This window comes from Lepidochelys kempii, chromosome 10, assembly GCF_965140265.1.
Source record: "Lepidochelys kempii isolate rLepKem1 chromosome 10, rLepKem1.hap2, whole genome shotgun sequence".
Taxonomy (NCBI): Eukaryota; Metazoa; Chordata; order Testudines; family Cheloniidae; genus Lepidochelys; species Lepidochelys kempii.
Window position 1 is genome coordinate 77,033,809 of NC_133265.1, and position 13,041 is coordinate 77,046,849.

The window sequence follows — 13,041 nt, forward strand, 5'->3', positions numbered from 1 at the left end:
CGTTTGCATGGCACTTTTGTAGCTGGCATTGCAAGGTATTTACGTGCCAGATATGCTAAACATTCGTATGCCCCTTCATGCTTCGGCCACCATTCCAGAGGACATGCTTCCATGCTGATGACACTCGTTAAAAAAAAATAGTGCATTAATTAAATTTGTGACTGAACTCCTTGGGGGAGAATGGTATGTCTCCTGCTCTGTTTTATCCGCATTCTGCCATATATTTCATGTTCTAGCAGTCTTGGATGATGACCCAGCACATGTTGTTCATTTCAAGAACACTTTCACTGCAGATTTGACAAAATGCAAAGAAGGTACCAATGTGAGATTTCTACGTCACTCGACCCAAGGTTTAAGAAACTGAAGTGCCTTCCAAAATCTGAGAGGGATGAGGTGTGGAGCATGCTTTCAGAAGTCTTAAAAGAGCAACACTCCAATTCAGAAACTGAAGAACCTGAACTACCAAAAAAGAAAATCAACTTTCTGCAGGTAGCATTTGACTTAGATGATGGAAGAGAACATGCGTCGGCCTGCATTGCTTTGGATCGCTATTGAGCGGAACCCCTCGTTAGCATGGACTCCTGTCCTCTAGAATGGTGGTTGAAGTATGAAGGGACAAATGAATCTTTAGCGCATCTCGCATGTAAATATCTTGCAACGCCGGCTACAACAGTGCTATGCAAACATCTGTTCTCACTTTCAGGTGACATTGCAAACAAGAAGCAGGCAGCATTATCTCCTGCAAATGTAAACAAACTTGTTTGTCTGAGCAACTGGCTGAACAAGAAATAGGACTGAATGGATGTGTAGGCTCTAAAGTTTTACATTGTTTTATTTTTGAATACAGGTTTGTTTTTTTACATAATCCTACATTTCACGGTAAAGAGATTGTATTACAGTACTTGTATGAGGTGAATTGAAAAATACTATTTCCTTTGTTTCTTTATAGCAAATATTTGAAATAAAAAATATAAAGTGAGCACTTTACACTTCGTGTTCTGTGTTGTAACTGAAATCAATATATTTGAAAATGTAGAAAACGTTCAAAAATATTTAAATAAACAGTATTCTATTATTGTTTAACAGTGCAATTAATCATGTTTAATTTTTTTAAACGCTTGCCAGCCCTAATTTCAGGACCTGCTGAAGGGCATGTTCATCTGTGGCAGCTGAGGTGAATTTCTGCACAAACAGCAGCATATATTGCCATATTTTCAAAAAGGCGGTCTTCCTTTGGTGGGAGCAATTTGCACCTGCCAAATTTGCATGCGTGTTTGACTTAAGGGGGCCTATCTGGCGTTAGAGGAGCAGGGAATCAGATGTGTATCTGCAATTCATTTTGTGGGTGTAAAAATAGAGGTAAAATTTTGCAGGTAAAAAATGCACCTCCAAAAGCATTTTTGAGAATTTACCCTTGAGTGAGTGACTGTGAAAGAAAGAGAACGAAAATGTGAGAGAGAGGTATAATATAGCTTCTGATGCCCAGTCTTGACCATGGGTGCTCAAAAAACAGCAAATGGGAATTTATGAGATATGTACTGATTTAAGTATCCAGGCAGGATATGAACAGCCTGTTAAGGTGCTTATATTTGAAAATTAGACTCTCCATGTATATTTTTAAGACACCAAATTGGGGTGATTTGCTGTACAGGTCAAATCCATCCCTGATGATCACAACGAAGTTAACAACAGGGATGAATTTTGTCTTGTGTGTTCAAACCTGCCCCAACTTACACACCAGGCAGCTCCACTGAAGCTAAGGGAGTGTGGGGAGTGTAAATCTAAGCTCAATTTGTCTATTTAAAGTACTTGTTGTGTTTTGTATAGAAAAACTCATTTTCCAACCATGCACTTTTAAAGACACAAGCCTAAATTAGACTGGACAGCTTTCTGCGGGGAACAATCCAACCCAGGGGTCTTTTCCAACTGTAACATCTATAATTCATATGAACATCAAAAACAATAGCTTACAAAACCTGCACTTTCATCAACTAATCCTGGAGTGAATCTGGCAAATCACAGCACACAGGAAGTAAGTCGGGGCTGACAGGTAGTTGCTGTTCACTGGAGACAATCTTGTCTGTATAAGCATGCATCTAGCAGAGAGGCTGCTGCTGAAAAACAGTCTGGGGTCTGTAGAAGCTGGAGCTGAAATCAGTGGCAGCTGGCTTGGGGGAAAAAAATAATATGAGAGGTTGGATATTTGACATTTTTAAAGAGGGAATGTGGGTGAAATCAGGACCTATGGTGAGTTTCTGGAGCAGGGAGGGGAGGCCCAAATATGCTGACTACATCGATTTCTGTATTTGTTAACCTGGAAGGAGGGGAGGATTCTGCAGATACGAAAGGGACAGTGAGGACAGGTGATGATGGTCAGCAATTTCTTCGTTTTAACTAATGATGGTCCAAAACCAGAGCCTTGGATTCAATTTTTTTCCCTTGGAAGCAGGGACTCAAACTCCATTGACAAACCCACTCCTATGGTTTTGTTCCTGAATCAAATCCAATTTCTCAGTTCCAGCTCAGACGTAGGGTCAGATTCTGAAGGAGGGTAAGGTACAATGAGGACAAAGAAAATGTTTTTAACCGTCAAGTAAACCCCTCTTTGCTGAATTCTATCTGCACGTACAGCGTTTGGCCGAAGAGTGGAAGGATAAATGCAGCACAGCCCTGCTTCTTCCCCTGCCAAAATGCAGCCTCTTATCACAGGACAGTAAGTGGAACCATGCTTATAGAAGGTTTCAGAGGAACAGCCGTGTTAGTCTGTATTCGCAAAAAGAAAAGGAGTACTTGTGGCACCTTAGAGACTAACCAATTTATTTGAGCATGAGCTTTCGTGAGCTACAGCTCACTTCATCAGATGAAGTGAGCTGTAGCTCACGAAAGCTCATGCTCAAATAAATTGGTTAGTCTCTAAGGTGCCACAAGTACTCCTTTTCTTTATGCTTATAGAAGTTAACTTCTTTACACTAGACCGTCTGCCACCCTGTTACCAGATAGAGCTGCCTTCAAGCAGGACGGGATTTTGGATTAAGCTCGTGTCACAGATTTATGAACCTCAGGCAGGCTTTAAAAGAAACAGAAGCGTGAGCTTGCTCATCAGACAGATTACCACACTTCTGGGCACTTCTATAATTTAAACTGGTACCAGAAAAACTCAGTTGGCCATGCATGCAGCCTGGTCTATAACAGAACCCAACTGTTAGGGGAAAAGTAAATACATCAGCTAGACTGTTACCCCTGTACAAAAACAAATGCTTAGTTGGTATATGATGCTAGCAAACCTAGCATTTCCTGTGTCAGTGGTGTACCGTGGAGGCTGCATAATTAGTGTTCGTAGAGCGCCTAGGGTTGCGTGTCATTGGGTGTACATGGCCATTACCAGCAAAGCCAATGGTGTATGAAACCAGAGCCCTCACAGCAGGAAGCAGATACAAGCTTTGCCAACTCATTACAGGGCAGCTATTTAACATATCCTTGGCTTACTCAGCAGAATAAGTCTTCAAAAAAGAGAGAGAGAGTTGGCAAAGTCACAAAGCTGTTGATTAAACTAATATTTTCTTGGCTGGGTGTCTCTAAATGACTGACTGCTGTGTGCCTATTCATTGCAACTCTACTGTCTTGAAGCATAGCTGTATAAGCTGCTTAAAATAAAGAAGTTTCTGGGACCAGGACAGAATGTCATTTCACTAGGAACTTCGCAGACATGCTTAAGGAAACGCCCTGAGCAGAACTGTGGAAACACTTACCACGGAGTCAAGAATGCAATGCAAAATGGATATTCTTCCCCACATTTCAGTGAGGTTATATCCTGGGAAAATATTGTAACTAAATAATAATAGAGACTCTAGGGGGAGGGGGGAAGAGAACGAGTATTTGACTGCCAGGATGCAATACCAAAAATAGTCAGTTCAATTTCTTCACTGGAAAATACCTTGTTACTCCATGCATAGAGCCTGGGGATGAGGGTCAGGAAGTCCTTTAAATTATGAAGCAGCAAAAAAAAAAAAAAGGTTTTAACAACATTAACAAACCATGATGGCGGTGGGGGGGAATCTCACACAAAGGAATTCAAAGCTCAAAATGACAGGTTTCAGAGTAATTGCCGTGTTAGTCTGTATTCGCAAAAAGAAAAGGAGTACTTGTGGCACATTAGAGACTAACCAATTATTTGAGCATAAGATGCTCAAGGGAGGAATATTTGCTGACTCAAAAATAAAATGACCTATTGAACAAATGGGTCCAAACAGAGAGGCTTGTGCGAAGTGGCCAAGTCTTCATCTTCCATCTTATTTGTAGAGCTCTCCGTCGACCAATGACTTTGCCGCTGGCTGGACGGCTCAGAAGATTGGGAGCAGGAGCTAAGGTTCACTTTTTTTGCTAGTGTCAGACTCTTTTATTCAATGTGAACTTCCTTTTCCCTCTTTTTCTTCTGTTTCTCTCGTCTTTCATTTTTTCCTGCCTTCTGCTATAACCGGTGTTTTATACTTTAGAGAGTCCCCTGGAGTTAACATCCATAGCTCTTTGAAGATGTAAAGCCCAAACAACTGCTTTAATTTCACTGAGGTACCCCATGGTCCTAGCATATCTGTGACCGTAAATAATTACCCATGGTGGCCTTGCCCCACCAAGACAACTTTCTCCTTTCGCTCAAAGCCCTTGTTGCTAGATATTGCCCAGAAGCATTCATTCCCTTTAAGCACCTTCCTTTTTCCCATTCAATTTCACTCAGCATTTGTACCCTTCTCCAAACTTTACTCAGCTGAATCTCAATAGTATTCTTCTTCTTCTTCTCCTTCTCCTCCTCCTCTTTTCTGATCTCACTTAGCATTAGTTATGAACCTAATACAACCATCAATGGTTCCAATGCTGTTCCCACTGCAGTAAAATTGGGCAGGACACATAAAACAGAACTGGACAAAGCACTAATTACACATATACTTTAGGGAACTATTCTGTATGTTTGTATGTATTTAACAGATGACCTAATAGGCAGGTTCTCGAAATTCTATGATCACTGCCCTGACCTGATCGACTAGTCACATCCTCTTTGTTTAGCAGAATCTCCACTATTCTTTTCAGCCACACATTCAACGTCATCACTAGTTGCTGATTCCCTGTTACTGAAACAGGTGCCGTTATGCTTCTGAGAAAACCACTTTAATGTCCTCTTCTTTACCAAGCTACCACTTAGGTATATCAACAATTCTAACACAATTATACTATAGATCCCTCAGTGAGAGGGACATACACGGCTGACTTTTTCAGGCTAAAGCTAGCACCTCTTTTCCACCAGAACTGGTTATTTCACAGCTGATTAAACCCTGTTCAGCATGACTCGGACGTACAAAGATATATGATGAAATAGCCAGTGTTTCGTTTTGACTGTTTTGGAGCTGAACTGAAAGGGCAACCTAACTGTGAAAACATGCTTGCAATTATCCATGGCTGAATAATGAATAACTGAAACAAAGAGAAGCATTCCACAATAGATTTACAACAGACATGTCAGAAAATAAAATGAGCAGCTCTGGGGTGGGTATTGTCTGCTGCCAGCATTTCCAACCAACTTTAGGTCCAGTCCTACAACGCTTGAGATCATTGGAAGCAGGTTTGGACCCCCCAAAGAGCACAGATTGCAGGTACCACAGCATTAGCCATTAGTCTAAGGCCTTGTTTCTGCAAAACATTTAAGCACATGCTTAGCTTTAAGCATGATCTATCTTATGTCTCATTAGTCATACAGTGGTGTATGGGGGTTTGGAAGAAAGGGTGTGGGGAATGAACAATGTGTCTGGAGCTATGTGCTACCCAGATTCACTCCAAAGGGTTTGCACTGCAAAATGAGATCAGGGTCTACATTGTCAACTACAAAACAAAAAAATGCATCACAAGACACCTTGCTTGCTAACAATCCTCCTCGACCATGCTCTATTACCGGAGATTGGCCTGAACCAAAATCACAACTTGTAGCCTCCATAACATCCATGAAGTCCGGATCCAACTCCTACCTTCATGGCCAGTCCCTCTCCCTAGCACCAGACTGAACTGCTGGAATTGAACCATCCTGGTCTCCTTGGGAGGTTTTCCATCTGTTTCCACAGATTTACATCTTGGGACATCTCTGATTCTCCTGAAGTTCAGTCAAAAGTGGGAGCAAACAAATACATCTCACAGTGAGCCCTGAAGGCACAGCCTATATGCTGATAGTTCGCTGCCTCTGGCCATGAACATGTAACCTCGTGACAACAACTTCTCAACTCAATATAAATCGATGGTCAAAATCTCTTAAATATCCCCTCAAAATTATACGGGAGGGACCATTTTAATCTACTTAGTAACCAGGATCCAGTTTCTTAGCAGGAATGGGACTGAGCCAAACTTCTGCCCAAACCTTTAACAAAGATTGAAAAACACGGATCTCACTTTTTCTTCCCAGCCTCTTGAATTTCTGTGATTTCCTGCACTTTCACTGATACCAGAGAGAAAACGTGCCTCTCGTGGCATTGACAGGAGAACATCTCACATTCTCATGTGATTTACTGGACAGTTTGAGAGGCTCCAGCAGGTCTGAAGAAAGTACAACAATTTTGGGTGCTTATCTGATCATTGGGGCCTTTTGAAGTTCACCTGTCCTTATTTCCTCCTACATAACTTCATAAAACATACATGCACAATGTACATACTGGAAGGAGCATGGTCTAGTAGTTAAAACTCATGACAGTCAGGAGAGCTGGGTTCTAACTCCAGCTCGTCTCCTGTCTCATATGCTACCTAAGACAAGTTACTTAAGTCTTTTCTCTGCTTCAGTGCCCTCCGAGACCATAATACTTCCCTGCCTCACAGGAGATCCTCAGATGGAAGTGTTATGACATTCTGTTTTGAAGACATACACAAATACCCACCAGCGCTTCTTATAACCGTTAGCACTGCTGAAATGCAACCACAGAGGCCGAGACCATCCCCACACAGCCAAATGCCCCATCAGAGTCACCTGGAGCTATGACTCACTCCTGCAGACCCAGCTGGGAGACGAATGCCCTCACTTTACCTCCAGATTTTCTTTTCATGATTATTATTTCCATTTCTAACCGCACGCTGTGCATGTATTTGGCTTAAACCGCAAATTCCAATCACTATCGAATTTGCAAACTCTTTTTAATTAACTGTTTTTAAAAGGAGACTGGATTTTTCCAGGCATCAAAATCAGAATGAGGAAAGGATTAAAAGAGTAATTTGCACTTCAATAGCACATTTCACCCAAGGGTCTCAGAGCACTCTACAAACATGAATAAAGGGAGCCCCAACCAGAATCATCAGGCAGGTGTTATTCTATCATAGGATTTTCTATAATGCCCATGCCAACAGTACTTAAGCACTGCACATGCAAACAGGATCTCAACGCTCATGTCCCAGATAGGACCTGAGAATAGTAGGTGAAACCTAAGAAGTACTGCTGTATTTTTTTTCCCCTGTGTCATGGGCTCTCTCTGTTTCTTTCAGGAGATGGTTGCAGAGACAAAGCTTTATCAAACAGTCTGGTTTTGCAGCATGCTCTGAAAATGAGTCCACTTAGACTTTGGAACAGTCTAATCTCCTCTTGTACTTTAGTCCCACAGATGAACCCCTTCAACCAACAATGTTATATTTCCACTTCTCACAAGCACTGACCTGAGCTTTGTTAATTGTATTAGCCTACAAAGATACAGCTGTCTTGGTGGGTCAGCAATGGAGACAAATGGTTGCCAATGGGACCCGATTTGTTGATGCCTTTGAAAACCAGGGCCGTCAGTTGGCATCATAAGGGAACTGGAAGTCAGTGGATGATGTGCTCCATTTTACAGATGAGGAAGCTGAGGTGGAGAGATGAAACGTGGCCAGGGTGTCACACAAGTGCATGGCAGAGCTGAGAGTAGAAACCAGATGCTCTGGCTCCCTGATCTATGTTCTAACCTTTTCGACATACCACCCTTAATCAGAGAGAGAGAGAGAGGCGGCCTCCTGGACCCTACTCCATTGTCCTAGTCCTCTCTACTTGGATGGTAACTTGACTATGTCACACCCCTCCTGTACTGAATCCCTCCACTGGCTCCTGCATAAGTCTGCTCTTCTCTACTTACCCAAACGCATCTCTTTTCACATCAGCCTCCACCCCTTTGTTGTACCAGTGATGCCACCTTCGGCAACCCTATTTCTCTACTTTTTATATCTCTGTGCATTTTTCCAAAATTAGGACTCACGAATATTAAGGCTATGAAGTCAAGCACTCGAAAGACAGGAAATGCATATTTACGGTTGCCTGTGCCGCCTTCTGTGAATGCAGGATGATCATCTTTAATTACGTGTTCACACACACTATCTTTCCCACACAACCCCTGCCTCATTCAATGCACAGCACAGATGCGTAAGAGGGAAGAATTAAGGTAGCACGGGCAACCTTGGGACTGGCATGACCTATCTTTTGATTGCTTGACTTTGCAACCTTATTAATGTTGTTTTGATGATGGTTTTTGGTCTGTAATGATAACTAAATCGGCGAATTGATTGCTTTCTGCAAATTAATTCACATACTTTTACAATAACAATGGGATCACTATGGAAGAATCATTCCACATAAATTCACGTCAGTGCTGAGGTCTTTGCCCGATAGCTGTGGGACTAACTCATGCCACCACTGAATTTTAACAAGAACATTTGCAAGGCCTGTCTTTCTTCCCCTGGATTGATCTTGCTGTCAGCAGCATAAAATGCTTTGGGGCTCCGCTGGTAGGTCAGTGCCTTGCTTGTGCTTTTCAAAGTCAGCTCTATAGGAATGCATGAAGGAAGCTCTGCTTCGGCTATCATTACAATGCAGAGAGTCAGAAGAGTAAGGGAAGGTAATGAAAGGAAAACAAGCCCAGGGTGGAGCTGTTCTAAATAAAGGGGTTAATGTTTAAAGTCAGCCGGGATGGTGGAACAGTGCTTGAATATAAAATGATACTCCCTGCCTTAGTCAGGGAGCTGGTGTATTTTAGGTCAGGCTGTAACTGTGCTGCGGCAGAGAATGAGGAAGGGATTTTTTTCTTTAAATTCAAGAAAGGCCTTCCCAGCTTCCAATGTTCCGCATCCTAAATTTCATAATCTTAGGATAAATCTCAGAGGATTAGCAGCAAAGGTTCCAAAATCATCATGACGACATTTCCGGAAATGCTCTTGCTACTCTACATGGTTCTTTGGCTGGCTGCAAAGCAACCGCTCAGTGCTGTTTGGAGTCACAAAACCACTACATTTAAGGAAAAATACATGGCCTCACACCAGCCTATTGTCCACTCCGGCAGAGACATCTGAACATTCCAATCTGGCTCCTATTTACTCTGGCCTGTCCCCAGGTTCCATATTAAATTTTTAATTTGTAATATGTATTACAGGCAAATCTCCATACTTCACACATCCGGGTAATTGCTTTTTCGACTTCCCGTTCTGGGGATTGGGAAGTTTGCTTGTATGCCTACATCGTACTGCCTCAGATGTGCTTTGCGATGTAATGCTGTACAGATCTTGGAGTAGCTCATGACAAATCCTCCCTCCCACTTCTCCCCTCCAGGCCTGCAAGTGTTTTGACATCCTTGCCAACTCCTATTTTTATATGGCCATTTTCATGACAAGATCTTCCTGCTGGATGCTGTGCTAGATGTATTGGGCCAATATTTTACTTTACAAGTCTATCAGCTTACATACCAGCCTACAAATGGAACATTCACTGAAGACCCTCTATGAACACAGCACCCTTGAAAGAATGCCTGCCTCTTGATACTCACTATACAGGCTATACTTACAAGTACCCAACAGGTACAACAAGTACCTGCATTTAACCAGGCGACATGAACTAGCAGGAGTTTCTAAAGCAATAATCACATTGACTCCGTGACAGAGACCTGCCATGCCTTACATACTCTCTCCCCCAGCTCCACATGCATGATGGTTCCGAATAAAATGCTGTTTGGTTTGGCCTACATCGGCTTTTTACCTCTTGCTTGTTTTCACCCTCATCTGTTTCAGCTTTGAGTCCGAGACCAGGTGGTGTCCACTCTGCTGGCAACAGACTGCATTCGGCCTACTGCTGTTGATTTCTCTTCATTTTCTCAAGGGCGTTTGACACTTTATGGCCTCCAGCCAGACCACCTCAGGCTGTCACCTCACAACCGAGGCAGCGCTGGGCTCAGCTAATGCTTGACTAGGAGACATCCCCACATTCCCGCTAGGAAGCCTCAGGCTGCTACAGGGAGCAGCGTTGGTGACAGCGCTGGCCTGGAAAGAACATGGCTGCAGCCCACACAATTTGCAGAGGGGGACTAAGGAACAGAAAGGAGAATCTCAGCTTTTATTTAAAAACAAACCAATAAACTTTCCAGAGTTTTTCCTTGCAAAAAGCCTTGAAAATAGTAAAAAGAGCAGTGCTAAACAGCCTGGGGCCCAAGTCTCCTTAAGCAACCTTTTCCACGAGCTCCCCCATTGTGGACACTCCAGTTTACAGTTTAACTCTTTGAGGACAAGCAACAGCGTCAGCAAGGAACAGCACATACAGTAGAACCTCAGAGTTACAAATGCCTCGGGAATGGAGGTTGTTCGTAATGCTGAACAAAACGTAACAGTTGTTTCTTCAAAAGTTTACAACTGAACATGGACTTCATACAGCTTGGAACTTTACTATGCAGAAGGAAAATGCTGCTTTTAACCATCTTAATTTAAATGAAACAAGCACAGAAAGTTTCCTTACCTGGTCAAATCTTTTTTTTTTTTTGTTAAACTTTCCCTTTATTTTTTTTAGTAGTTTACATTTAAACACAGCACGGTACTGTATTTGCCTTTTTTCCCCTCTCTTTTTTCTTTCTGATGCTGCCTGATTGTGTACTTCCGGTTCCAAATGAGATGTGTGATTGACTGGTCAGTTTGTAACTCTGGCGTTCATAATTTTGAGGTTCTAGTATACCTACACTTTACTCTGAGACAACACAGGCAATACACAGAGCTACTGAAAAACAACAAAACCATGCACCCACACCCCTTTGGGATGTGAACAGTGTCACAGAATCATAGAATATCAGGGTTGGAAGGGACCTCAGGAGGTCATCTAATCCAATCCCCTGCTCAAAGCAGGGCCAATCCCAACTAAATCATTCCAGCCAGGGCTTTGTCAACTTCAAAGGAAGGAGATTCCACCACCTCTCTAGGTAACCCATTCCAGTGCTTCACCACCCTCCTAGTGAAAAAGTTTTTCCTAATATCCAACATAAACCTCCCCCCACTGCAACTTGAGACCATTACGCCTTGTTCTGTCATCAGCTACCACTGAGAACAGTCTAGATCCAGCCTCTTTGGAACTCCCTTTAAGTAGTTGAAAGCAGCTATCAAATCCCCTGTCATTCTCCTCTTCTGCAGACTAAATAATGTCTCTTCAGGGTCCTAGAATCCTCTTCTCTACCTTCTCCCCCTGGTCTGTCTTGCCTGTTTCTGGTCCCTTTTCTCTCTAACATGGCTGGTGAGAGAATCCTCCTTTTATAAAGTTGCAATCCCTTGTGTCAGGTGATGCTTCTGGTCAGCCTCAAAGCGTCCCCCAATAAGAGATCAAGGTCTGCTCTCAGGTGATTTGTTGGTTGGTTACTGGCTCACTGGAAAGGAATCTCACTGTCCAAGGATGCTTACATTTGAATAGGAGACCCTCCAAGTTAATGACCTTTGATCGCTTTGCATTGTTCACCCTCTGTTGGAACTGCAGTACAAGATGAAGGCAAAAAGATCACATGGAAGAGACCGTACAGTGTTACAGCCAAAATGGTGCTCACAAAACAAAATGGGCTTAGTAATTTGATATACATACATATATGAATCGTCACACCATGTATTTACATGGAATAATTTTTTACAAGGCATTATTAGTAGGAACCTGGGTAAACACAAGGGGTGGGCCATTTGCTCCCCTTTTCACATAGCCGGACTTCCTACAGTCCTAGTATCCTCTCCTTCTGGTCATGACCCATTGCAAAATGAGTGCTGAATTTCCCTTAATAAATTAACCTGGTGGGTAACATTATCAGGCTTCAACCCAGTTTAACAGCTTGGCATGTAGTTTAAATAAAAGAAAACCTAACGTTCTTCATTTCTCCGGCTAAAACTACCCTCGGTTTGGCTCAGGTGCCTTTGGAGGGTGAATAAGAGGTTCATTTATTCTTGTCATTGTCCACACAATTCCATTAAACAATTATATACAGTAGAACAGGATTGGCCAGAATCTTAACGGGATTTACTGGCTTTAGCTTAGCTACCAAATATCTGTTATTGTAGGTAATGAATATTCAACAGGAACATAAAAAGTTGGAGGCTATAAGCATTCGGTCAAGAATTTCTGAACAGATTCTTCCTAAAGGACACAATAGTGGGATTTGATCAAGACACTCCTGCCATTTAGGAGAGCGGCTAGCTGCAGAAATGTTTGATCCTAAACACTATACAGGGTAATTGAGACTCAATGCAATCTAATGGAAGGGAAGAAAAGGTTCACAGCCCACACACATTCAAGTGAACCTTAATTTGGTAGGCAGTGAATGTTGATAACCTGCTTTGGGTTAAACCCAGTTTAAACTGAGAGTGTGGAAATCTGAACAAATTACAATTCCATTATCAAAGGGAAGAGCTGAATGAATAGTTCATACAAAGGACTTATCCAGTCACGTTCGCCTCTTATCCTGCATATGGAACACCACAAGCAGCTTGGGATTTTGCTAGTTGAAAGTATCTGACAGATTATGTTTTGCAAATCTTGGTTTAACTATGAATTGATCAAGTTCCTTACGACTATCCCAGAGTCAGCATTCAAAGTGTGTCAGTTGTGACTGATCTGATAAATCAAATATTATTTCCGTCCCAATTGAACAAGTGTGCAAGCACCTCCTACCTATTCAAATCTAAAATTCAATTTCACATCTGATTCTGAAATTTGACTGCAGTGAATAGTCAACTTGAGTGCCTAAATGATTGCAAAAAAAATTAACACGGAAAGGTGTA

The 13,041-nt window shown here is 42.3% G+C and overlaps 1 protein-coding gene across 4 annotated transcripts in view; it reads right to left on the reverse strand.

Annotated features, from left to right (window-relative positions):
- ADAMTS17 (ADAM metallopeptidase with thrombospondin type 1 motif 17) overlaps nt 1–13,041 on the reverse strand; it is a 256,604-nt gene that overhangs the window by 153,547 nt on the left and 90,016 nt on the right. The window lies entirely within an intron of this gene.